Source organism: Thalassophryne amazonica, chromosome 13 (assembly GCF_902500255.1).
Source record: "Thalassophryne amazonica chromosome 13, fThaAma1.1, whole genome shotgun sequence".
Classification (NCBI taxonomy): domain Eukaryota; kingdom Metazoa; phylum Chordata; class Actinopteri; order Batrachoidiformes; family Batrachoididae; genus Thalassophryne; species Thalassophryne amazonica.
The window spans coordinates 48,482,068-48,508,664 of NC_047115.1; the positions used below are offsets into that span (position 1 = coordinate 48,482,068).

General features: G+C 40.2%; 1 protein-coding gene and 1 long non-coding RNA gene across 2 annotated transcripts in view; both read right to left on the bottom strand.

Annotated features, from left to right (window-relative positions):
• The window catches only part of LOC117523030 (neurexin-1a-like), a 976,202-nt gene that overhangs the window by 735,826 nt on the left and 213,779 nt on the right, over positions 1–26,597 (bottom strand). The window lies entirely within an intron of this gene.
• On the bottom strand, positions 12,487–25,439 carry LOC117523033. The gene is made up of 3 exons (XR_004564391.1): positions 25,354–25,439; positions 21,773–21,777; positions 12,487–12,497 (listed from the first exon to the last, which is right to left on the bottom strand). It is a non-coding gene; the product is annotated as an uncharacterized LOC117523033 (long non-coding RNA).

A 26,597-nucleotide genomic window follows, 5' to 3' on the forward strand; every position in this document is an offset into this window, starting at 1 on the left:
CTGTGTTTTCATCTTTTAATGCAGCACATCGATATTTCATTCTGTGACAGGTTCTGTGATGTTTTTTACTGAATGACAATAAAGTCTAAGTCTAATTATGAATCTGTGTACTTTGGAAAAATATGAACCACAGACTAAAAATAGTGATGGCAGGTGAATTCAATTTCAAGTAGGGAGAAACAAAATTCAGTTACAACAGCAATGTTGTGAATATTGCAATACAATGCAATAATGCAAATTGAAAGTACACAAATAAAAAGGCATGGAAAGTATTACAACCTTTAATTATACATTTTCCAGGAAGTTTTCAACAATTACTTAAAGCAATAACTATGATAAAGAAAAAGTTAAGATAAGATAAAACTTTATTGATCTCACAGAGGAGAAATTCATGTTAAGTCAAAAGAGATAGGAGCATCTTATTTACAATATGTTAAGTGGAATTTAGATGTGATAAGGTGACATTAGTGCAGGGATTTGTAAACAAGTTGTTATTGTACATGATTTGTGGACATATTAATATTGCATGTGATTTGAGGACATATTATTGCATGTGGTTATTTCACAGTGTTATTGTACAATCTGACAGCAGCAGGGAGGAATGACCTGCAGTATTGTTCCTTCTTGCACTGAGGCCTCAGCCTGTCACTGAACGAGCTGCTCAGCTCCACTACAGTCCGGTGCAGAGGGTGAGAGGAGTTGTTCATGATGGATTTGAACTTGGCTAACACCCTCCTCTCAGCCACCTCCTCCAGAGAGTCCAGAGGACAGCCCAGGACAGAGCTGGACTTACTGACCAGCTTATTCAGTCTCTTTCTCTCCTGCTCTGTGCTGCCCGGGGCCCAACAGACGACAGCATAGAGGAGAGCAGAGGCTACAACAGAGTCATAGAAGGTCTTAAGCAGAGACCTGCTCACTCCGAAGGATCTCAGTCTCCTCAGAAGGTGGAGGCGACTCTGTCCTTTCTTGTACAGGGCATCAGTATTGTCAGTCCAGTCCAGTTTGTTGTTGAGGTGAACACCCAGGTATTTGAAACTGTCCATAGTCTCTATGTCCTCTCCCTGGATGTTCACCGGTGGGTGAGGTGGTGGATTCTTCCTGAAATTGATCACCATCTCCTTTGTATTACTGGTGTTGAGACACAAGTGGTTGTGCTCACACCAGTCCATGAAGTCTGTGATGACCAACCGGTACTCCAGCACATTCCCCTCAGACACACGACCCACAATGGTGGAGTCATCAGAGAACTTCTGGAGATGGCAGCTGTCCGTGTAATAGGTGAAGTCCGAGGTGTAGAGGGTGAAGAGGAAAGGTGAGAGGATGGTGCCCTGGGGGGCCCCGGTGCTGCACCTTACCACCTCAGACTGACAGCCGCGCAGCCGCACATACTGCGGGCGGTCAGTGAGGTAGTCAGTGGTCCAGGCGGTGAGATGTCCATCCACACCTGCGTCCTCCAGCTTCCCCGGCAGCTTCCCGCTCTGATGGTGTTGAAAGCACTGGAGAACTCAAAGAACGTGACTCTCACAGCACTCCCGCCGGTCTCCAGGTGGGTGAGCACTTGCTGCAGTAGGTAGATGACAGCGTCATCTACCCTGATGTTGGGCCTGTAGGCGAACTGCAGTGGGTCCAGGATGTCACTCACCACGGTGCGGAGGTGAGACAGGACGAGCCGTTAAATTATTATGACTATACAAATACACATTATTGTTCATATGAATGTGGCTTAGTGGCTAGCACTGCTGCATCACAGCAAAAAGGTCATGAGATCAATTCCCACCTGTAGCTTTTCTGTTTGCAGTTTGCATGTTCTCCCCAAGTTTGTGTGGGTTCTCTCCAGGTGCTCTGGCTTCCTCCCACATCCAAAGACATACAGGTTAGGTGGATCAAAAACTTTAAATTGTGTGTGCAGGGGTGAATGTGTTGTGAAAGTGTTGGAACACGGACCCACAACAGGGGGCGCAATGAACGGACAATGGAGAAAGTAAATAACAAGTTTTACTGTCGTGAAAGTGCACAACCAATACAACAATTGACAATTTGGGTTTACACCGAATTCCACTGGTGTCGTGTGGGCAGGCTCGAAGGTAGGAGACGTCTGTCCAAGTCGAGCCGGAACCACCCAGATTTCCCCTGCCACCGAACCCTGGAAATACTGGAACCGCCAAGTCCCGAATTCCCAGGTGGCCACTGCCTCCGCTCGTCGGATCCGGTACTGCTGGCAAGAGAACAAACACACAGGTGTGGATGCGGCTGCACCCAGTACACAGAGAGGGAAGAAGCTGACTCCACCTCACGTCAATACTGCAGAAAGGTGAGTACTTATCTTTTAGTAGTCAGCTGTTCTGCAAAACTCAGAGAGACAATATAATGTAGCAGAGAGTCGTTACCTCTAACGTAAGGCGATATCTCGGCACTGAGGTGGAGACGCCGTCCTCCTGATATACCTCTGTGCTGAGTGGAACAGCTGTGTCTGGTGATGGGTGACAGCTGTCACCCAGGCTACTCCCATAAGGCGGCAGCGCCCTCTGGTGCCTGGAGCCCGCACTCCAGGCAGGGCGCCCTCTGGTGGTGGTGGGCCAGCAGTACCTCCTCTTCAGCGGCCCACACAACAGAATGTGTTTGTTTGTCTATATGTGCCCTGCTGGGATAGGCTCCAGCACCCCATGAACCTAAACTGGAGTAAGTGGTTGAAGATGAGTGAGTGAAGTGAGTGAGTGAAGTACACCTTGAATGCTGCACTGGTAGTTTAGTGCAGAAAATCCACCATGGTGATAGTTCAGTTTATGTGGCAGGGAGGAAAATCCATCCAGTTGAGACTGTGGCTTGTTTCTGCAGACGTGTCCATAAAAATCATAGAGGGATACGCTTTGCAAACATAATACCCATTACTACATTGGATGAAGCTAAAATTGAGGATGGCCTGTTGGCTCTTCCAGCAATATCAAAGATTTGGTGTCTGCTACCTACAATGCATGTGGAATGTCTCAAACCTAAACCTACATCCATGCATCTTACATATGCTACTCTGGAACTACCCCTAAATCCAAACAGTCCAACTGTCAACCCCACTGAAGTCCTTAGTCTGGGTCTCATTAACATAAGGTAACTGTCCTCAAAATCATTGCTGATTAATGTTCTAATTATGGATAATCACTTAGATATGGTTGGGTTATGTGAAACCTGTCTTAAACCTACAGCTGTCTTCCCCTTAAATGAGGCCTGCCCACCGGCATACACATTTTGTCACATCCCTCATGATGTGAAGCAAGGTGGGGGTGTTGCGCTTATTTATGAATCAAGGTTTAGTCTATTAGCTGCTGGGGTTCACGAATATAATTCATTTGAACATCTGATTCTCCGTTCTGCCCATGACGCTACATATTGCCAAGGTCAGAAGAATAAAAATCCGCCATATTACTTTGTCACTGTGTATAGGTCCCCTGACCCATACTCTGAATTCTTAGATGAATTTGATGACTTCATCCCTAACTTGTCAACTAGTGCGGATAACATTCTGATTATATGTGACTTCAACATTCATATAAATAAGCCTTTTCATCCCCTCTGCAAATCATTTATGGAAATTATGGATGAATTAGGATTCCAGCAATGCATTCAGGATTCAACACACATTAGTGGAAAAACCCTGGATTTGGTTCACGCACATGGCATTGCTGTCACAAATATTGACATCATGACTCTTGCATCAGTGGTCTCTGATCAATCACTTATCAGGTTTACAGTTTCGCTGCCGTGTTTAGTGGAACAACAACCTTATTTATCATTGCGGCGACACATCAACTCCTCAATTATAACTGAACTCGAAGCTAGACTGCCTGATATCTTGGCTTCACATTTGGAAAATGCCAAATCAGTCGACAGTCTTGTGGATAGTTATAACTCAGTGCTCAAAACTACACTCGACATGAGTGTGCCACCCATATTAAAACCACGCCCCCAAAAACACAGTCACCTTGGTTCAATGATGACTTGCGTGACCTCAAGCATAAGGCTAGAGGTCTAGAACGGAAATGGCATAGTTCAAAATTAGAAGTATTCCACCTCATGTGGCGTGATGCTATCTTTGACTATAAGCATGCACTACTGGCTACAAAGCAGACCTATTACTCTGATTTGATCAACAAAAACGAACATAACTCAAAGTTATACATACACTTATACATTGACAACCACCTGTAAGTCGCTTTCCTTTTACAGCACAAGATTTCTTAGATTGATTTGAGAAGAAAATACATGACATTAGGTTAAACATATCCCAGCATGCCTTAACCCAGCCAAACACCCTGCTGTTGAGGTGGGTACCATCACTGAGGTATTACCTAGATTTACAGAATTTGACAGTATCTCACAAGGCATGCTGACGAAACTCGTGACGTCTACAAAAAGCACAACCTGCTTATTTGATCTTATACCAAAAAAACTGTTTAAGGGCCTGTGGCCCACTCTTGGGCCGACTGTGCTGGAAATTATTGATCTCTCATTAACCTCTGGATCTGTTCCTAAATGTTTCAAATCTGCAGTGATTAAACCATTACTAAAGAAATCTAATGTATTGAAAAACTATAGGCCGATATCTAATCTATCATTTTGCTCTAAAATTCTTGAAAAGGTGGTTTCACGGCAGCTTGCGGACGACTTTACTGAGAAAAATCTTTTTGAGCCACTGTAGTCTGCTTTTAGAAACTATTCCACAGAGACAGATCTCACAAAAGTTGTGAATGATCTTCTGCTTGCAATAGATTTGGACACCACTATGGTTCTGGTGCTGTTAGATCTTAGCGCTGCATTTGATACCGTGGATCATCATATTCTACTCAACAGGCTGGAGAATCATTCTAGGATTATTGGAAGTGCCCTTGCCTGGTTGGCATCATACCTGACCAGTCGTTCTCACTGTGTTTTGTACAATAGCACTACCTCTAACCTTAGTGACACAAAATTCTGGGTTCCACAGATGTCCGTCTTGGGCCCCCTGCTTTTCTCCCTTTATATAGCACCCCTTGGGCACACATTGCAGCATTTTGGAATTACCTTTTATTGCTATGCTGATGATACACAGTTATGGATGCCAATAACTGCTGGTAATCTCATCCACATAAAATCCTTAGAAGATTGCCTTGCATCTGTGAAAAGCTGGATGTCTAGCAATTTCCTACTTTTAAACTCTGATAAGACTGAAATGCTGGTTCTTGGTCCAGTGAGACAACGGCATAAATTTGACCAGCTAACGCTTAGCCTAGACCCGTGTGTCATACATCACACTGACAAAGTGAGGAACCTTGGGGTCATTTTTGAACCTACGTTGTCCTTTGACTTCCTCATTAGAGCTATTACGAGGATGGCTTTCTTCCACCTGCGAAATATCCAGCTGCTACTATGTAGTAAGGAATGTGTGATGCTTATTACCTGATCTGAGTACCCCCGTGAACTGCGAAAATAAGGGCTCCAGTAAATGGGTCGTAATCGAATACATAAGGCTGACCGTGTGTGTGTGTGTGTGTTTGTACACATACGCTTTCAACCTAAGGGCCCCAGTGACCTCCCCCTCTGTGCCCCCAGTCACCATAGCAAGTTTGATGCTGATTGCTTAATTACTGTTGCTGTGCATAGCAAACACACACACACGGTCAGCCTTATATATTTGATATTATGTAGTTATGTATGTTGTTCATTCATTCATTCATTCATTTTCTAAAACCGCTTATTTCATTAATGGATCACAGGGGAGTGGAGCCTATGCCAGTGGTCAGTGGGCCAACAGTGTGTGTTTTATAACAAATACAATATAATGTCATGGGGGAACATTTGTCCACCAGCTACATAAAACTGCTCCACATAAATTAGTGTGTTAACAGCTGTCATCACTTAAACCTGGGTTTGATTCCAGGTTTAAGTACATCATCCAAGTCCACTTATCCAAGAGGAGTTGAAGACTCTCATCTTCATGCTGCAGTATCTGGGGATAAAAACCTGCATCAATGGGCCTCAGGGCTTATATTGTACAAAATCCAAATTTTAGGCATGATCACTCTCAAAAGGAGCCGAGACTCTGAAAATTTGGCTAAATAATAAGTCCCTTCGGCTGCTCCCTTGTTCTGCACTCAGGGTCGCCACAGCAAATCTGAGGTGCATCTGCATGTGGAATTGGAACAAGTTTATGCCAGACATCCTTCCTGAAAAAATTTGACATGACATGGAGAAACGTGGCAGGGGTGGAATTTTTTTCATGGCTGTGAATAGCGTGACAGAAAATTCACAAAGGACTCTTTGGCAAGGATCTTAATCCTCCATTTGCTACCAGTGTACAGTTGAACAGCTTAAATAGCAACACCCTGGTATCAGTGCATGAGTGAATCTGAAGCATTACTGTAAAGCACTTTGAGCTTCTAATTCAGATGCAAAAGCATGCCTACTCCAATTCCAATGAAGTTGGGACATTGTGTAAAATGCAAATAAAACAGAATACAGTGATTTGCAAATCCTCTTCAACCTAAATTCAATTGAACACACCACAAAGACAAGATATTTAATGTTCAAATTGATAAACATTTTTGTGCAAATATTTGCTAATTTTGAAATGGATGCCTGAAACATGTTTCAAAAAGTTGGGACAGGGCAACAAAAACCCGGGAAAGCTGATGAATGCTAAAAGAACACCTAAATGGAAACAGGTGAGTGTCATTATTGGGTATAAAAGGAGCATCCCCAAAAGGCTCAGCCATTCACAAGCAAAGATGGGGCGGGGGTCACCACTTTGTGAACAACTGCATGAAAATATAGTTCAATAGTTTAAGAACAATGTTTCTCAATGTTCAATTGCAAGGAATTTAGGTATTTCATCATCTACAGTCCATAATATAATCAGAAGATTCAGAGAATCTGGAGAACTTTCGACATGTAAGCGGCAAGGCCAAAACCAACATTGAATGCCCGTGGACCTTCGATCCCTCAGGCAGCACTGCATTAAAAACCGACATCATTGTATAAAGGATCTTACCATGTGGGCTCAGGAACACTTTTGAAAACCATTGTCAGTTAACACAGTTCATCTCTACTTCTACAAGTGCAAATTAAAACTCTACCATGCAAAGTGAAAGCCATACATCAGCAATAACCAGAAACGCTGCCGCCTTTTCTGGGCCCGAGCTCATTTGAAATGGACAGACGCAAAGTGGAAAAGTGTGCTGTGGTCTGAAGAGTCCACATTTCAAATTGTTTTTGAAATCATGGACGTTGTGTCCTCCAGACAAAAGAGTAAAAAGACCACCCAGATTATTACCAGCGCAAAGTTCAAAAGCCAGCGTTTGTGATGGTATTTTTTTTTCGTGCTCCCGTGACAAAATGAGTCAAATTTTCATGAGGGGGTGTTTTTTAACTCACTATTCCTAACCCTACTCCTACCCCGAACCCTAACCTTAACCATAACCTAATCTTACTCTTTCCACCCACCCTAACCATAACCACCCCTGACCCCCCCCCGCTTCACTTTTAGTTTTGTGCAGCCATCACAGAATACATTAGAATGAATTTGTGCTGCTGTGACAAAAATGAGGCACTTTTCATCATCATATCACAAACCAATAGATTAATGTATATTTCGTGCTGCTGAATAATGACTTGCCATGAGACCAGGTTGGGTATGGGGGTGTTTTAGTGCCCATGACATGGGCAACTTATACATCTGTGATAGCACCATCAATGCTGAAAGGTACATCCAGGTTTTGGAGCAACACATGCTGCCATCCAAGCAACGTCTTTTTCAGGGACGTCCCTGCTTATTTCAGCAAGACAATGCCAAGACACATTCTGCACATGTTACAACAGCGTGGCATCGTAGTAAAACAGTGCGGGTACTAGACTGGCCTGCCTGCAGTCCAGACCTGTCACCCATTGAAAATGTGTGGCGCATTATGAAGTGCAAAATACGACAATGGAGAACCCAGAGTGTTGAACAACTGAAGTCATACATCAAGCAAGAATGGGAAAGAATTGCACCTACAAAGCTTCAACAATTAGTGTCCTCAGTTCCCAAATGCTTATTGAGTGTTGTTAGAAGGAAAGGTGATGTAACACAGTGGTAAACATACCACTGTCCCAGCTTTTTTGAAATGTGTTGCAGGCATCCATTTCAAAATGAGCAAATATTTGCACAAAAACAATAAAGTTTATCAGTTTGAACATTAAATATCTTGTCTTTGTGGTGTATTCAGTTGAACATAGGTTGAAGAGGATTTGCAAATCATTGTATTCTGTTTTTATTCATATTTTACACAACATACCGACTTCATTGGAAATGAGGTTGTATATAAATACAATCAATCAATACAATACAGTCCATTTACCACTGAAAGAAAGTGGTTTGTGAATTTGCTTAAACAAAGACGCTACCAACACAATCTAGACAAAGTTTAAATTTTGGGTCACTCACAATGAGTGAGTTTCTTTCCTCGGACAGATTTAATAAGCATCTCAATGTAGATCCAATAATTCAGAGCACCTACAAGCTATTTTCAGCACACAGGTTGAAGTGATTCAATTCCAGTGTGTCAGTGTGATACAATGCAATATAATGCAGTGCAATTCAGAGTAATGCAATTTGTTTCACTTTACTTCTAAAGTGCTTCTGACAGCATCTGAAGGATCTTTATGAATAAACCAGACCAAGGCTACCAATAAAAACAGGTACACACAACAGTCTACTGGTTGAGAACCCTGATTTTGTCAAATGGTACCTTTTTTTTTAAGTACAGCCCAGAAAGTGTCCATAAAATTACAACAACAATTAATTCCAGTAAATAACTAATTTAGAATTGCACCTTTCCCCATAACATATCCATTTTCCACCAATAGTTAGAAATCAATTAAAAAAAGACAGAGAACTTCAATTCAATCAAGTCTTCAATCAATTCAAATCTTTTACACTGCGTGACTTTATTGCAAATTCATTCTCACTGAAAATAAACCATGTTTTCTTTCCCTGTAGTCATAAAAGAAGGCTGCATTCTCAAGAATTCTCTCAAACATCTAGTTTTAAGTTGGTAATTATCAATTTTGGAAAATATGCATGCAAAGAGACACGCAAACACAACACTAAGCTCTCCTAAGGCTGAATACAAGTCAGGAAATGTCTTTGAATGTCATCCAGTTTGACTGCACTTCACTTTATATCAAAATCATTACAGGAGCCGCGGCTTTTCCCTTTGTAGACTGCTTCATCGAAGCGTTTCAGTCCATGCACTCTCACCTGCATGCTACAGTGCGAAAGACGCTTCTGTCATTGTTTGCTCAGTGTGATCCTCCAAAGATGAGCAAACAGACACCAGAGTGAACAGTTTATAATCACATCACATGCTGTCTGCTGTCTGTCAACATGACAGAGGGGTAATACAAATGTACTGCCACAGAAGAGCAACTCTGTCAGTGAAATATTATATATATATATAGCTCAGTAAATGACATAAGTTGGAAAGTGATAAAATAATTAAACATTAAAATAAATCAATAAATCATATCTCTAGACCAGTTGCGTTGGTTCTTTTTATTTTCTGCTTCCTCTTCTGAGGCAAGCTTAGCTATTGCTGGGGTGACTCAGTTTGTCTTAAGTTGTAAAATATGCTTTAAATTTATAGTTTAAATTTCATGTCTGATGGTGACATATTGTTAATTTTCCTAAACACAACAGTCAGAATTAATTAGAGTTAATTTTGGTTAAAAATAGAGAAAGGCAAATTTATATGTAAAAAGCAAACAAAAGCAAAACAAACCAACCAACAAAAAAAAAAAACTTACAAGCACAAAATAGAAAAAAAAAAAAAAACACTGCTAAGAAGAAAAATCACAGGATGGTGGCACTATTCTCATTCACTCTTACTGACTATTCCACCGTCTGTCCCTGTGTTTCTAAATTTCCTGTGGTTCTGGTACTGGGAAGACTTGATTGCAAGGAAGGAGTCCATTTTTAATCAGATTAGCAGAGGCACCTTTTGAAATTTTGGGGAATATGATGGAATATGATCTTGCCCCCCCCCCCCATACACAAACATCAGTGTGGACACTCACACTGCTGTAAGTGTAAAACCCCTAAAACCAAAGATTTTCTGTGAAAGTAGTCCATCTTTTCCCTTCTCTGCAACATCCCTGCATGTTAGTGCAACAAAGCAAACTAAATAATAAGGAAAAGCTAATGCATCTTAGTTTGGTGTGAACTCTGAGTCAATTCCAGTGCAGAAGATGAACAATACTGCATTGTTTTGGTGCTGCTGCAGCATTGGGTCAGTCAGTGAATGTGAGAAAACCCATTCACAAATTCATTTTCTATACATGCTTACTCCATTCAAAGATCACGGGGGGTGGCCGGAGCCTATCCCAGCAGTCACAGGGCACAAGGAAGAATACACCCTGGACAGGGCACCAGTCTGTCACAGGGCAGTGTGAGAAAGTGATGCTGAAAATGTTGGAGTGGAAAAGGAAAAATTCAATTTTGTGGCGGAGCTCATGAAATTGTTGGGAGCTACACTCAATTCCCATTAGGTTGCACACTGCAAATGCTTTGTACAGAGACCTGCTCCCCTGCAGGGTAATGTCACCACTGTCACATTCAACATTGTGAATATTACTGCACCTGCCTTTTCAGGCATTTATTTTGGAACTTTCTTTCAGGGGGGTTAGGTGTTATTCCATCTCACCCTAGGCTTTGTCCCATCCCGCTCTCATCAGTACCCGATACATTTTAGTTTCATAGGCCAATATCAAAATCCAGCAAGTTAAGCAAAATCAGCTTTATCCACTGGGGGAACAGAGGGATCAGCCTCACATAAGACGAAGACAAGTGAGCAAATGAGTGGATCACATGACAAAACAAGTCAAGCTAAAAAAAAAAAAAAAATGGAATTTTTGGAATCCCAGTATTCAGCCAATACTTATTTATGAGGAAAGGTACACAGCGCAAAATCAAAGCATTCTGACATCGACACTGGTAGCTGTACCAATCTCATATGCTAGACTGATTTTCTTCTTTCTTATTTTCCTCAACGTGTGGAACATTTTCCCACAATATTTTCCGAAGATAAAGGAACATCAGCAACATTTTTAGATTTGGGGAAAATGCTGAATTATTCAAGCAGTTGCTCTGGTTACTTGAGTGATGACGGCTGCTTCTTTCCCCTGTGACAACCGTGGTCAATTGCCCCCCACCCAACCACACACCAGCTTGGTGTGACAGACACACAGGTTGTCTGAAGGTCTACATTAATAGTCTTAAATATTCAGGGCTCTATCTTTAAGATTTATGGTACAAGGTCAAAAATACAGAATGCTAACCTACGTGGGCCATGTCAAAGACCTTGTTGCCATTTTCCGGAGCAAGGATTATGTTTATTCAGTTAATTATTCATGAGACTGCTATTGAACAGACATAAGTGAAAGGTGTACATAAGGAAAGAAGGAAGGATGCACCGGGCAGTTGATTGGTAGAGACTATTCTCCAAGCTGAGGTTCCCATTTGAAAAATCCATTTCCATGTTGTGGTCCCTGTGAAAACCTGACCATGTTACAGTCTCAGAGAGGATCTACTACCTCATCTACATATTCTGCAAATAGTTATTTTCCTTTTCTGCAGCCTTACCCATCATGAAAGCAATGTTGTTTTCTGTTGAGGTCTTTCTTTCATTGTGCTTCACTCTGAGCCCATTTCAGTATTGTTCCTGTGTTTCGTATCATTTGCAGCACCACCACTGTGTTCTCTGCTAGACTTCAGTGATGAGTACATGTCCTCCTGTTTCAAGGTGAGTCCACAGCTACTTGAACGCAACAGGGGCTTACTCAGCTCAATACACGATTTACAATTATCTACTCCAACCGCAGTCTGACTCCACTTGGGGGATGATTCTGAAAGTGAACACACACGCTGGAAGGATATGAAATATTTAAGTTGAGTGCAAGACACACCAGTCTTGGCAAACATGACAACTTTGTGTCTAAACAGTCTACTACCAAGTACAGTACATCCGGAAAGTACTCGCAGCACTTCATTTTTCCACAATTTGTTATGTTACAGCCTTATTTCAAAATGGAGTACATTTACTTTTTCCCTGAAAACTTCCACACACAACACCCCATAATGACAACATGAAAAAAGTTTTTTTTAAGTTTTTACAAATTTATTAAAAATAACAAACTAAGATAACACATTTACATCAGCATTCACACCCTTTTCTCAATACTTTGCCAGCTCTATGAAGAGTCCTGGTGGATCCCAGCTTCTTATATTTATGGCTGATGGAGGCCACTGTGCTCACTGGAACCTTCAAAGCAGCAGAAATGTTTCTGTCCCCTTCCCTAAATGTATGCCTCAAGACAATATATCTCCAAGACAGTCTGTCTTGGAGGTCTACAGACAATTCTTTTGACTTCATGCTTAGTTTGTGCTCTGACATGCACTGTCAACTGTGGAAGCTTATATGCAGACAGGTGTGTGCCTTTCCAAATCATGTCCAATCAACTGAATTTACCCCAGGTGGACTCCAATTAAGATATAGAAACATCTCAAGAATGATCAGTGGAAACATGACACACCTGAGCTCAATTTTGAGTTTCATGGCAGACTGTGAATACTTATTATGTACATGTGATTCCTTTTTGTGTGTGTGTGTGTTTGTAATAAATTTGCAACAATCTAAAATAATCAAACTTTTTTCACATTGTCATTATGGGGTATTGTGTGTAGAATTGTGCAGAAAAAAATATTTCATCCCCTTTGGAATAAGGCTGTAACATAATTTAATCTTTATTTAACCTGGTTAGTCCCATTGAGATCGAGACCTCTTTTGCAAGGGAGACCTGGACAATTATAAAATTTCCAGTTCACCTAATCTGCATGTCTTTAAATGTGGGAGGAAAGTGGCGCACCCAGAGGAAATCCTTCCAAACACAGGGAGAACATGCAAACTCCACACAAAAGGCCACGGGTGGGAATTGAACCCATAACCTTCTTGCTGTAAAACAACAGTGCTAACCACTAAACCACCATGCTGCCAATAAAATGTGGAAAAAGTGTAGGTGCTGTGAATATTTTCAGGCTGAACGGTAGTGAGAAAGTGACAATGACAATCTCCTGCCAGCTGCAAATCGACATTAATTGCTTTTACAAGACATATTTTGTCTATAAATCTCAGAAGATAATTATCACAACACTCCTTCTGTGCAATAAAATGAAGTGGATGCATCAGCAGAGGACGAGTATGAATTTGTTTCTGAACACAAATAAAAATCAAGCTCAAAATGTGGAGCAGTCTCAAATTGCAACAGTGAAGTTACATGAATAAAAAATAATATAGGCACGCATAGTCCTTTAAAAGTAACTTAACATGCACTTCATAAAATTTAATAACCAATCATTGACATTTGTTGATTGTAAGTTGATGATAATGTGCACATCAGATTCACATACTGTGATTACACAGTTGCTATTTATATTTTTTTTCCATATTTTCCAGCCTGATTAAACTGAAAGATGGAAATTATTTAGTCCCATAAATTGTCATAGTCATATCCAGATATCTGGTCTAAAATAATCATTCAAAGACAACAAACCACAGCTGAGCCTTGCATGACAACATGAAAAGTGTAAAGATGTACTTCAACAAATATTTGATTTTCATCACAAAACGACAACAACAATAATAATGATGATGATAATTTAGTACAGTAATGACTGCACTCTGAGATATGCAATGGAATTAAAGATCTTGCAATGTTTCCCCCTGTATTTTTCATCTTATGTGATTAGTTTACTTTTTTTCATGTAAATCATATGCCAGGAACAATTTTCATGTCAGCTGAAATATTTTCCTGTTAGTTTAGCATTGTAAATTTAGTGATTTGTATACTTTGAAGAATGTAAAGTCTGTATTCCTCATACAGTGTACTAGATTTATGTCAAGATTTGATTTGCATATTTTTTCACTGACCTACGCCATGGTTAGAATTGGGCTAAATCTGTATTTTTCTTGTATTAAATTAGCATAAATATTTCCACAATGTGCTTATCTTGCTGGAAACTCACTCTGTGAAAAATACAGAGCTACATGCACAGGGTACAATCAGATATAACATTTAGTTTGTACATATGTGTGTGTGTAGTAGTAGTAGTAGTAGTAGTATGTGCATCCGGAAAGTATTCACAGCGCTTCACTTTATTCCAACCTTATTCCAAAAGGGAGTAAAAATGTAATTTTTTTCCCTCAAAATTCTACTCACAACATCCCATAATGACAACAAGAAAAATAGTTTTTTATATATATATAAAATTGTTGCAAACTTATTAGAAATAAAAAAAAACTAAGAAATTACATGTAGATAAGCATTCACAGCCTTTGTTCAATACTTTGTTGAAGTACATTTGGCAGCAATTACAGCCTCAAGTCTTCTCGAATATGATGCCACAAGCTTGGTGCATCTAACTTTGGGAAGTTTTGCCCATTCTTCTTTGCAGCACCTCTCAAACACCACCAGGTTGGATGGGGTGTATCAGTGCACAGCCATTTTCAAACACAGAGTTGTCCTGAACCCACTCCTTTGATATCTTGGCTGTATGCTTAGGGTCATTGTCCTGCTGAAAGATGAATCGTCACCCCAGTGTGAAGTTAAGCGCACTCTGGAGCAGGTTTTCATCCAGGATGTACATTTCTGCATTTATCTTTCCTCAATCCTGACTCATCTCCCAGTTCCTGCCACTAAAAAAAAAAAAAACATCCCCAGAGCATGATGCTGCCACCACTAAGCTTCACTGTAGGTATGGTGCCTTGTTTCCCTCAAACATGATGCCTGGCAATCACGCCAAAGAGTTCAATGTCATGTCCGTTTTACTAAGGAGTGGCTTCTGTCTGGTCATGCTACCAAACAGGCCTGACTGTTAGATTGCTGCAAAGATGGTTGTCCTTCTGGAAGGTTCTCCTCTCTCCACAGTAGAATGCGAGAGATCTGACAGAGTGACCATAGGATTCTTGGTCAACACCCTGACTAAGGTCCTTCTCTCCTGATCGCTCAGTTTAGACATACAGCCAGCTCTCCAAAGAGTCCTGTTGGAGCTGAACTTCTTCCATTTACAGATGATGGAGGCCACTGTGCTCATTGGGACCTTCAAAGCAGCAGAAATGTTTCTCTACCCTTCCCCAGATTTGTGCATTGAGACAATCCTGTCTCAGGAGTCTACAGACAATTCGTTTGACTTCATGCTTGGTTTGTGCTCTGACATGCTCTCTCAACTGTGGAACCTTATATGTAGACAGGTGTGTGTGCTTCCAAATCATGTCCAGTCAACTAAATTTTCCACAGGTGGACTCCAATTAAGCTGCAGAAACATCTCAGGGATGATCAGTGGAAACAGCATGCACCTGACCTCTTTTTTGTGCTTCATGGTAAAGGCTGTGAATATTTATGTACATGTGATTTCTTAGTTTTTTTTTCCACATTGTTATTGTGGGGTACTGTGTGTAGAATTTGGAGGAAAAAATACTTTCATCCATTTTGGAATAAGGCTGTAGCAACAAAATGTGGAGAAAGTAAAGTGCTGTTGGTACTTTCCTTTGCACTGTAATGCTGTAAGTTGAGGCAAAAGGTGACGATTGTTAGAGGCATTCAGAAGTCAAATGAACGGTCTGCAGCACTGCAGATATACAAGGACCTATTTCTCAGAGCTGTAAACATGTGTAAACCATGAAAGCTAATGGGACCACGCAGACAAACTGCTATTGAAGCAGCAGCCATCCCAGCAAATAACCATTCATTTGTAGTGTGGGTCAATAAAAAGCACTAAGCAAAGTCTACTGTTATTGGCTTTCTCATGCACAAAAGGTTACCAGTCGGGAGCTTTAAAAACACAATATCTGATATCTGCAATTAGAAAAATCCTGGGGAATATGATGCCACTTTTTGTATAGCATGTACACAGGCTGACATTTTGGGATGATGTCCAGTCAGTTTGCATGGACGTCTTTTCCTGCCTGCATTTGAGCAATAACATTCATCGCTCTCTGCTCTCACTCCATCAAATGAGCAACTTCTGGGACAAAGTGTCAAGTGGATATTAGTTTTCCCCAGGTGCTTATTAAAGACCTGAGCACTAATGATTTAATTCCCGATCTCATGAACCTCAAGGACCTCTGCACTGCATTCTGTCACCATTCTCAATTTAATCCAGCAGAATGGTAAAGACATTTACCTGTGGTGCACAGAAAGGCAAAGAATATTTGAAATATTTATCATAAACATATGCCCTTTATGTGTTTATGATTGTTTAAATTCTAATGGAATATATATGGATTAAACAACAAGAAGCCGTGCATTATATGGTTTGAATGCACCACGTGGAGTGGTGTTACTCCGCGAAGTGCATTCAAACCGTATAATGCAGGGCTTTGAGTTGTTTAATCCATTTATATACCATGGTCCCACAAAGTGAGCTAACACACAAATATTTATTTAACTTTTTCGTGTTCTCTTCTTCTTTCCCGTCTTCAAACTTGTCCAGTTCGTCCGATGTTAAATCTTTATGCCATTGCTTTTGCTGTTCTTCTTGTTTGCTCTCCTCCTCTTCCCATTCCTCAAATGTTTTATTTTGCCCAAAAATATTAAAATTCACTTGGAAATCCATGTTTTATCGCATTTCTGTTATTCACCTGTCAAAACACAGCTGATCTGCGCCAACTGATTTGCGCATTGCTATGGTGATGACCAGAGCGGAGTGATATTACAGTGACTTAACTTGCCGAACTACGTGTGCGTATACACGAAAATAATGCACACCAGTTAGACATGGAATTCTTACTGACCATGGTATAAATGTAAAGTAAATGTAACATTCTAATAATAAAACTTCTTGATTGTTCCAAAACAAGTAGTTATTTTTTTTTCAAATTACACAGCTGAAGTTCAATAAATGCAACAAGATGCAAAACCTGAAACAAACCTTTTTCAGACAGAATTTCCCACAATTTAGGCCTGCAATGGTTACAGGGGGTTAAGAAGAACTCTGCATATCATGCACCAATTGTGTGGTTCAAAAGGCTACCTCTGTATAATTATTTAAGACTAATTTAATTTTTTTTTTTTCTGTTTACAGTTGTAAAGAAATTAGATCACTTGAAATCATACAAACAGTCAGGGTACAAACGTCTTTGGAACACTTGGTATTTCACACATTTTAATTTGTGTATGCCATTTCAAATACAAAAATACAAAAAAAAAAAAAATCTAAAATTATCTTCCTTAACCATAAACTGAAAGCAAATCTCTACAACTTGACATAAATTAATTAAAAATATAAAAGCCAAGATGATGGGTTGCCTAAAAGATGGAACACTTTGGTATAATGCCTGTAAATAATCAGTTTTTATTGCCAGTTTTCTAAATATCTAAATATGCCTGGACTTTACTTACATCAATTATGAAGAAATACAAACAGTATGGCACTCTATGGTAAATCTGTGTGGAGTAGACAGTTCTCAAAAACTGAGTGACTGTGCAAGAAGGAGAAGAGTGAGAGAAGCTACCTATACACAGACAACACAGAAGAAGCTATAGACTTCTCTGTCTGTGACTGGAGAAATTGTGTATAGTACATGTTTTGCTTTTTGCATCCCCAGTTATACAGCTTCATGATGACGATGTATACAGGAGAGGAGGATTTTCTTTCAACAACACATCAAATCTAGGCTTGCATCTGAAATGTACCTTCTGGCAAATTGTAGCTGAACTTTCAGGTCTTCTTCTCTTTCAGGAACTTTCAGGTCTTTTGCATCACTCAGCAAATGCCGAGTGATGCAAAACAGCAACTGGAAATATGAGAAAAGGCAACATGACGGCAGCGTACTTTGGTTGGTTGCTCGAACAACATAATCCAAGATGGGGGAATATTATTATTATTATTATATACTTCTTTGTTTCTGTGCAGCTACACCCATAACTGCAAATGAAGGTGGACTATGCACTTGCAAAAGGACTATGCTCGAAGACTGGCTCTGAAGACCCAATTCCCGTCCCCCGAAACCACCTGGTGCTGTCCTGGACATCTGCGTGGACTTAATTCTCAAAAAAATTGATGTTCCTCTGTATTGTATAAAATGCTTTTTATTCGTATGACCTTTGGGTCTGGTCTGCTTGTGGTTTCTTCCTCAAGTCAGAGGGAGTTTTTCCTTACCACTGTCACCTGTGTGCTTGCTCCAGGGGTTAAGGATAGACCTTACTTGTGTGAAGCGCCATGAGGCAGCTGTGTTGTGATTTGGCACTATATAAATTAAATAAATTATATTGAATTGAATGTTTGCCAAAAAATATCTTGCTGAGAGATGTCACTTAAATTTCTATAAATTAACAGACGTTTAAACAAACTGTTAAAGGTATCTTGTTCTTTATTTCAAATGGTAAAACAATCAGATCAAAGTTGATTATTAGTCAAAAAGCTCACTAATCTCTCAAAGCATCTTTCACAAGAAACAACAATATTTGAGGCAATAAATGCATTGGGGTTTTTGTTGGGGGGGCGGGGGGGGGGTTAATACTGGAAATCAATCAGTCATGTAGATTAGCTGGTGTTCTATTCAACAGGCATGGTTGATTGTGATTCAAGTGACTGTGTGGGCTGTCAGCACAAGGCCTGCACTGGTGAGGCACAGTCTAAGTCATTAACACTCAACAAGCACACTGCAGCCCCAGGGCACGTTGTTTTCTGACAGTAATGCATTCTAATCTTGTCAGCCTATTGAGAACCTCAGCTACATTACAGATAACAGGACCAGAATCAAACACTGGTGTCTGTCAACATCTCAGATCAATCAGGAGCTAAAAGTCTGCACACCAGTCATGCATGCACGGGCAACAGCATGAATCCGACCAACAGATTCAGTCGCCATCTCTGCAGGACGAGTCGCTTCATTCATGCTCAAAAATCCGTGCAGGCTGCTGCAAGCAATGTCCCAAAAGTGACATCAATTAATGTTGTCCTTCTTTTGTGCATCCATTCACTCTGAGGGCAGAAGGGAGCTGGTATATTTTATTTAGAGCAGAGTGTGTTAGTGAAGCTCCAGACAGCACTGAGGGAAGGGGATGGCGGCGGAGCCCCGGGGGGCAGAGCTGAGGAGGGTTTATTTTGAGGGTTTGGCCATACATTATTCAGCAGTCCTCATGGTAGAGAGCAAGACGTGGCAGGTCCACTTCGCTCTCTCTCTTCCCTCTTTAATATATAAAATATATTTGCAGCCCAGCCCTAATTAAACAGCATTAGCTGCAGCTATTACGAGGTAATGCTTGCCTCATTTACAAAGCCAACAATCTCAATCAGCACAAAGGAGCTTGGAATTTGCACAAATCCTACCCCTATGGAGCACTCTGATGCATCACACTGCAGTATATGTCCAAGATCAGGGATAGAAAACTGCCAATGAAATCCACATTAGGTACATCACGCCTACATACACTGCATAATGCATGTAAAATCTACGAGGTAAGTCATCCTGTCTGTTTTCTTCACTTTACATTTCCACTCATTCAGTATACATTCAGCGATACTTAAGACTATTAAGAAGATTCATTATTTATAAGGAGATTATTACTTTGCTGGTTCGCTTCCAATAATTGTCTTGTTTTCCTTGTGATCCATGAGGTACAGGAAATACAACAGAAGGGAAAATAAACAGCATAAATAATAAAATAGGTAGCATCAAAGCTGATGTGACTGGGCATGTAAAGACACTGTAAGGTGTATAAACAATGTGTCCGCACATGTGCAGTAGCATGTGTTTATAAGCTGGTATGAACATGGCAAAAAACTTCCCAGGCAGGCCTACAGAAAATATCACTGAATTTCATAACTTGCTATTGATCCACGGTTCTCGGAGTCATTGCAGTTATGATGTAACTAATACTGATGGCACATAAATAAAGAGCTGCCATTCCAGAAATTAAAATCAATATGAATATAGTTTTAAATAAATCTTCAATTAGACTCAGTGTCTAATTGCACAACCTGCATATGGGCAGTCACTGTTATTGTCACTGTTTATGGTGGCATTTTGTATCACTCACTGACTTCTTGGAAATAGGAAAGGGAGCAGCAAATGACTGCTGGAAAATTACAAATTGTGTGTATTCTTTATGGTATGAGTCTGCTATAACTCATACTTGAGTGATAGAGAAGATAACATTTTCTGGACTGTATTGGAGTGTATTTGTCATATCTAACCAAAAATGTGCTATGAAAAGGAAAAACATACATAACTTTCATCAGTCTATACTGTAAATTGTATACATATTTGAAATGTTGTGCTACTATTTCATGCAAGAAGCAAATTGAATTTAACCAGCAAATTATTTATTTACAATCCAAAATACTGTTAGCAAGTAGAAGCTATAAGGCTAATTATTGTTACTTTATCAAAAACAATGAACTTGAGAGTAACATTTCAATGCGGAGCCAAGTATGCATGTTTAACTCACTAAATGTAGATATTTTTTAAAACAGCTATACATTTGTAAAACCTTATAGTTTACCTTACCTTAACCTTGCCATCCTCTTTGTTGTCCTTCCAGCTATCCCACAAAGTATAAACAAGTCAATTCCCGAATAGTATGTAGGTTATTCCCTTTCTTTATTCATGAGTGTGGTCTTTCAGTCTGAGAGCAAGATTCATTCATTTGACTTGTTCTGTAAGACCCTCTAATGGGCCTGTCACATCTTGATGATTTACTCTGCAACTGCCAACTAATGCAAAATTTAGTGAATACACTGGCTATGTCAAATAAGTTATGTAGTTATGTAGATGGCAGTGTTCTATGCATTTTGACCCATCTACTGGATGGCAGTGTAAATAGCACCTGCCCAAATATGACACAGCTGTTGAGCTGAATCACAGTACAAACACAATTTTCAGTTTTACAAATGCCTTTTTTACAAATAAAAAAAATACATATTTTAGAAAGACACATTTATTAGTAAAAACCAACACACACACACACACACACACACACACACACACACACACACACACACACACACACACACACACACACACACACACACACACACACGTTACAGTAGCTTGTGTTTTGGTTTTGTTTTTACATATAATAAATCAACCAATCAGTGGTGAGCAGAGGCTGATTTTTCCATAATGCCTTTTGGAATCTGTGTGTGTTAATGTTCAAACCTTCAGAATTAGTGCATTAGTTTAAAATTAAAAGACGTGTTATATTTTCACTTTCTAAAAATGACAGCATTAACGTTAATATCAATAAACTGTCTGGAATTACTTTGGTTTTTACATCAAACCATAAGTCCAACCTGTTTTACTGTGTATGCTTTTTGACACATGCTGTGAATGAAAATGACTTTTTTTTTTGTAGCAGCCTGGCAGCCAGGCCCCTTCTGCTGAGTTGAGCTCAGCTCCTCACAGCTGCCTGACTGCTGTAAAATACGTAGCAGACAGTAAAAAAAACAAACAAAAAAAACTTAGCCGACTAAGTTAGCCAAACTAAATTTAGTGGAAGCAAAATGGTCCACTGATTGTTTTTGAAGTTAGTTCAAAAGCTAATCCACTAACAAAAAAGTTAGTGTCGATAATTAATGGTTAGCAGATTAGTGGAACTGTGCCCACCACTGGTGCTGGTGTTCTTTGGTTCAGGTTGAGAAACGCACCGAGAGCAGGCAAACACAGGAGTTCTTTAAAAATGCTATGTTTCTTCAGCCATGACAAGGAACTAAAGCTTTTTCAGTTTTCGTTTTCCGAAATAAGGACCCTTTATGTGGATTTTTTTTTTTTCTCAGGCTGTGATGATGAATCTTGCTGAAATGAACAGGCAAGACTTAGAGTTGCACTTACTGCAGCTTTCAGTTGTTGAGCCAGTCAGTGAACAGCAACATTGGATATATTTCAACTTATATGTAACTTACAAGTATGTATATCAGTAATCGCAAAACTTATCTACAACTTATGTCATGCATATGTGGGACCGATGAGACATATGCTGGCATGTGTCGAAAATATTGTGCATGGCCGAAAATTTTTCGACAAACTGGCCGCACTACAACGTATACCAGCATGCTTCAGTGTCCTCTTAACTTATACAAAACTTACCCATAACTTATTAAATGTACACCAGGTATTCTATGCATTTTTAATATGTCGGCATACGCAGGTGAAATCGTCAAGGTGTGACAGGGCCATAATGTCCTCCTCAAACATCATCCTTCTCTTCTCATTTTACCATGGATGGCATCCAGCTTAATAGAGAGCATCTCATTCAAATCTGTGTACAGCATGCAGATTTCACCATCCTGTGACCACAGATGACAACGCAGTGTATTCTTGAGGAGTTGCTTTGAAATATAAGTCTCAGTACTAGCCAAATAAGTACAAAAGCATGACTTCTAGTACGAAAAACCCAGTACAGACAAGGGGGTAAAAATACATAAAAAATAACAATGCAATAGTTTCAAGTGTACATCTAATATATAAAGCTGACCATGTGTGCAGGTGTGGTTGCTATGCACAGCCACAGTAGTTAAGCAATACACACCTAACTTGCTATGGTGACTGGGACACCAAAAGGGAAGTCACTGGGGCCCTTAGGTTGAAAATATAGTATCTGCGCAAACAGACACACACACATATGTACACGTCAGCCTTATATATTTAAATCACGATCCATTCACTAGAGCCCTTATTTTTGTAGTTCATGTGGTACTCAGGTCAGGTAGCAAGCATCACACTTTACTTCTGATGCAGTAGTGGCTGGCTAGGACGCACTTTACTTACAATCTGAATGGGCCAGCGCACGCTGTGTGCCAGTTACAGCGCGTGTTTTTTCAATGAAAATGTACTTGCTGTATCATCATTCACTTGAGTCTCAGGAATGTCACAAATTGCTCTATGAAGATTAATAATGAGAACATACACACAATGAAATACAACTTGCTACACCATAACTAAAGTGACATGAAATATACAATGACATGACTAAAATTCTTCTCTATTACCTGTGAGTAGAATGGGTAACAGAGCTACTCACTCCTAAAGGCAAAGACATTTCATTTGATTTAAACAATGATGCACCCAAAAACACATACATGATTAAGTGACTAAATACCGCCCCTTTGCACACAGTTCCTTACTAAGCATTATGTGCCATGTAAGTAGCAAAGAGGAGTTGGACATGCCCTCAAATACACCTTGTCCATACACTTTAAACTGTGTACAATAGATCTTTAAGACAGGGCCCATGATGATATGAAAACTCACTGCTTAGAAGATGTAGGCTTTACCCGACAGTAGTTTTATGACATGCATACTACTTGCTATGCATCTGTAAAGTACTAACAGTGGTTCACTTTTTCCACCATTTATGTTACCGCCTTGTTCAATACTTTTCCCTCAAAATTCTACTCACAACACTGCATTTTGACAGTATGAAAAACATTAGGTTTTTTTTTTTCAGATTTTTGCTAAATTATTAAAAATAATACTGAGAAATCATGTGTACATAAGTATTCACGGCTGTTACCATGAAGCTCAAAATTGAGCTCAGGTGCATCCTGTTTCCACTGATTGTTGAGATGTTTCTACATCTTAATTGGAGTCCACCTGAGGTAAATTCAGTTGATTTGAGATGATTTGGAAAGACACACACCTGTCTACATATAAGGTCAGACAGTTGTCAGTGTATGTCAGAGCACAAACCAAGCATGAAGTCAAAGGAATTGTCTGTAGACCTCAGAGACAGGATTGTCTCGAGGCACACATCTGGGGAAGGGTACAGAAATATTTCTGCTGCTTTGAAGGTCTCAATGATCACAGTGGCCTCCATTATCCATGAATGGAAGAAGTTCGGATCCACCAGGACTCTTCCTAGAGCTGGCTGCCCATCTAAACTGAGTGATTGGGAGAGAAGGGCCTTAGTCAGGGAGGTGACCAAGAACCTGATGGTCACTCTGTCAGAGCTCCAGCAATCCTCTGTGGAGAGAGGAGAACCTTCCAGAAGGAAACCCATCTCTGTAGCAATCCCACCAATCAGTCCTGTATGGTAGAGTGGCCAGACAGAGACACAACCTATTAAAACGTACATGGCAGCCCACCTGGGGTTTGCCAAAAGACACTTGAAGGACTCTCAGACCATGAGAAGCAAAATTCTCTGGTGTGATAAGACAAGGATGTCTGTGTCATGAATGTCAGTCATCATGATGGCAGACACCAGGCACCATCCCTACAGTTTAGCATGTTTGTGGCAGTATCATGCTGTGAAGAAGAACCTTTATTGTCATTGTACATACATACAATGAAATTTATCCTCTTAATTTAACCCATCCTAATTACAGTTGAACACAATGCAACCACTAGGAGCAGTGGGCAGCCACAGTCCAGCACCTGGGGACCAACTCCAGATGTAGAGACTCAACCTTCGTCAAGGGCAGAGAAAGAAGCAGACCCTCAATTAGCATGTTTTGATTGTGGAAGGACACAGGGGTGCCTGGAGGTAACCCACGCAGACAAGGGGAGAACATGCAAACTCCACACAGAAAGGGCAAGAAGTTTTTTAGCAGCATGAACTCGGAGACTAGTCAGGATTGAGGGAAAGATGAATGCAGCAATGTACAGGATTAAAACCTGCTCCAGAGCGCTCTTGACCTCAGACTGGGGTGACTGTTCATCTTTCAGCAGGACAATGACCCATAAGAAAACAGGCAAGATATCAAAGGAGTGGCCTCAGGACAACTCTGTGAATGTGCTTGAGTAGCCCAGCCAGAGTCCAGACCTGAATCTGATTGAACATTTCAGGAGAGATGTGCACAGACGCTCCCCATCCAACCTGATGGAGCTTGAGACATGCTGCAAAGACAAATCTGCAAAATTGCCCAAAGATAGGTGCACCAAGTGTGTGACATCATATTCCAGAAATTTTGAGACTGTAATTGCTGTCAAAGGCGCATCAACAAAGTATTTAACAAAGGGTGTGCAGAGTTAGGGACATGTCATTTCTTAGTTTTTTTTTATTATTATTATTTTTAATAAATTTGCAAAAAAAAAACAAAAAAAAACCCTTTTCATGCCGTCATTATAAGGTGTTGTGAGTAGAATTTTGAGGGCAATAAACGAATTTACTCCATTTTGGAATAAGGCTCTAACATAAAATGTGGAAAAAGTGAAGAGCTGTGAACACTTTCTGGATGCACGGTATTTTATCTATTTACTCATTTTATGGGTGTCTTCTCATAAAATGTAGAGTAGCTGGCTCAGTGGATAAGGAACTGGGAAAACAACATGTAGATCTGGGTTCGATTCAAACTCTTGCTGCCTGACTGCGTCCTTGGATGAGACACTTAATCTCCTTTGTCTCATTCCACTCAGCTGTAAATGGGTATCAGCTTTGGCAGGGGTTACTTCATCAGTCTCACACTATGGAAACCGGAAATAAACAAAAGTATCAATGTACCTCAGGGCCAATAAAGGACAAACCTCTTCTCGTAAACTTATTTATTAGGAGTATATGGTAAAATGGTAAATGGACTGCATATATATATATATCGCTTTTCCATCTGCATCAGATGCTCAAAGCACTTTACAATTATGGCTCACATTCACCCCGATGTCAGGGTGCTGCCATACAAGGTGCTCACTACACACCGGGGGCAATAGGGGATTAAAGACCTTGTCCAAGGGCACTTAGTGATTTTCCAGTCAGGCAGGGATTTGAACCGAGGATCTTCTGGTCTCAAGCCAACACTTTAACCACTAGACCATCACCTCCCCTATGTCCGATATCACACACAACTGCACTAACTAAATGTAATTATTTAGTAAAATAAAGTGTTCAGCAAACAAGTGACAAGTGAGAATTGAACCATCTCGGTGGAGTGAGTGTTTCTGCTGTTTGCTGTTTGTTCGAAATGTCATCATGTGCAGAACTCTCCAGGATGTCGACTAAAAGCTTCTCTACAATGGCCTTCCCCATTTACTGGCTGAGGTGTCAGAGCAATAGGGCTCTATTTTTGTTGTACCTGTGGTTACCAAGAGACTCTCAGAGCACAGGGCTTCATTCAGGTTGAACCCCAGGCAAGGATATTAGAGGAGACCACTCTCGAGAGGGTTATGATGCAGCACAAATAAGACCATCTCACACATCAAACATGGTACAAAAACTTCTGAACCTAGGTCAGAGGTCTTGTTGATCCTCTTGGATTTGTTGTTGATGATGTGATTGTTATGATTATTACTTTTAAACTACACTGAAGGTGTACCAAGAAGTGTTCAAGTGTATTTTCATGCATGTATACTTGCGTATTCCAAATTATGCCAACAGGTTAGAAGGGCCATTAGGAGATATTGCACTTTTAAATATGTTTGCCTCTTTATTTTATGCCATTATTTCATCATTGTTCTGTTTTCTTCCCATATCAGATGGATTCCCTGAGTGATTGGGCCACTTTTGACATTTTACTTCCTATCAATTGTGGTCTTATTTAGAAGTCAGGACATTCTCATTGAATTTTGCCATCTCTGATTGCTTTTATTATATTTTAAAATTTGTGT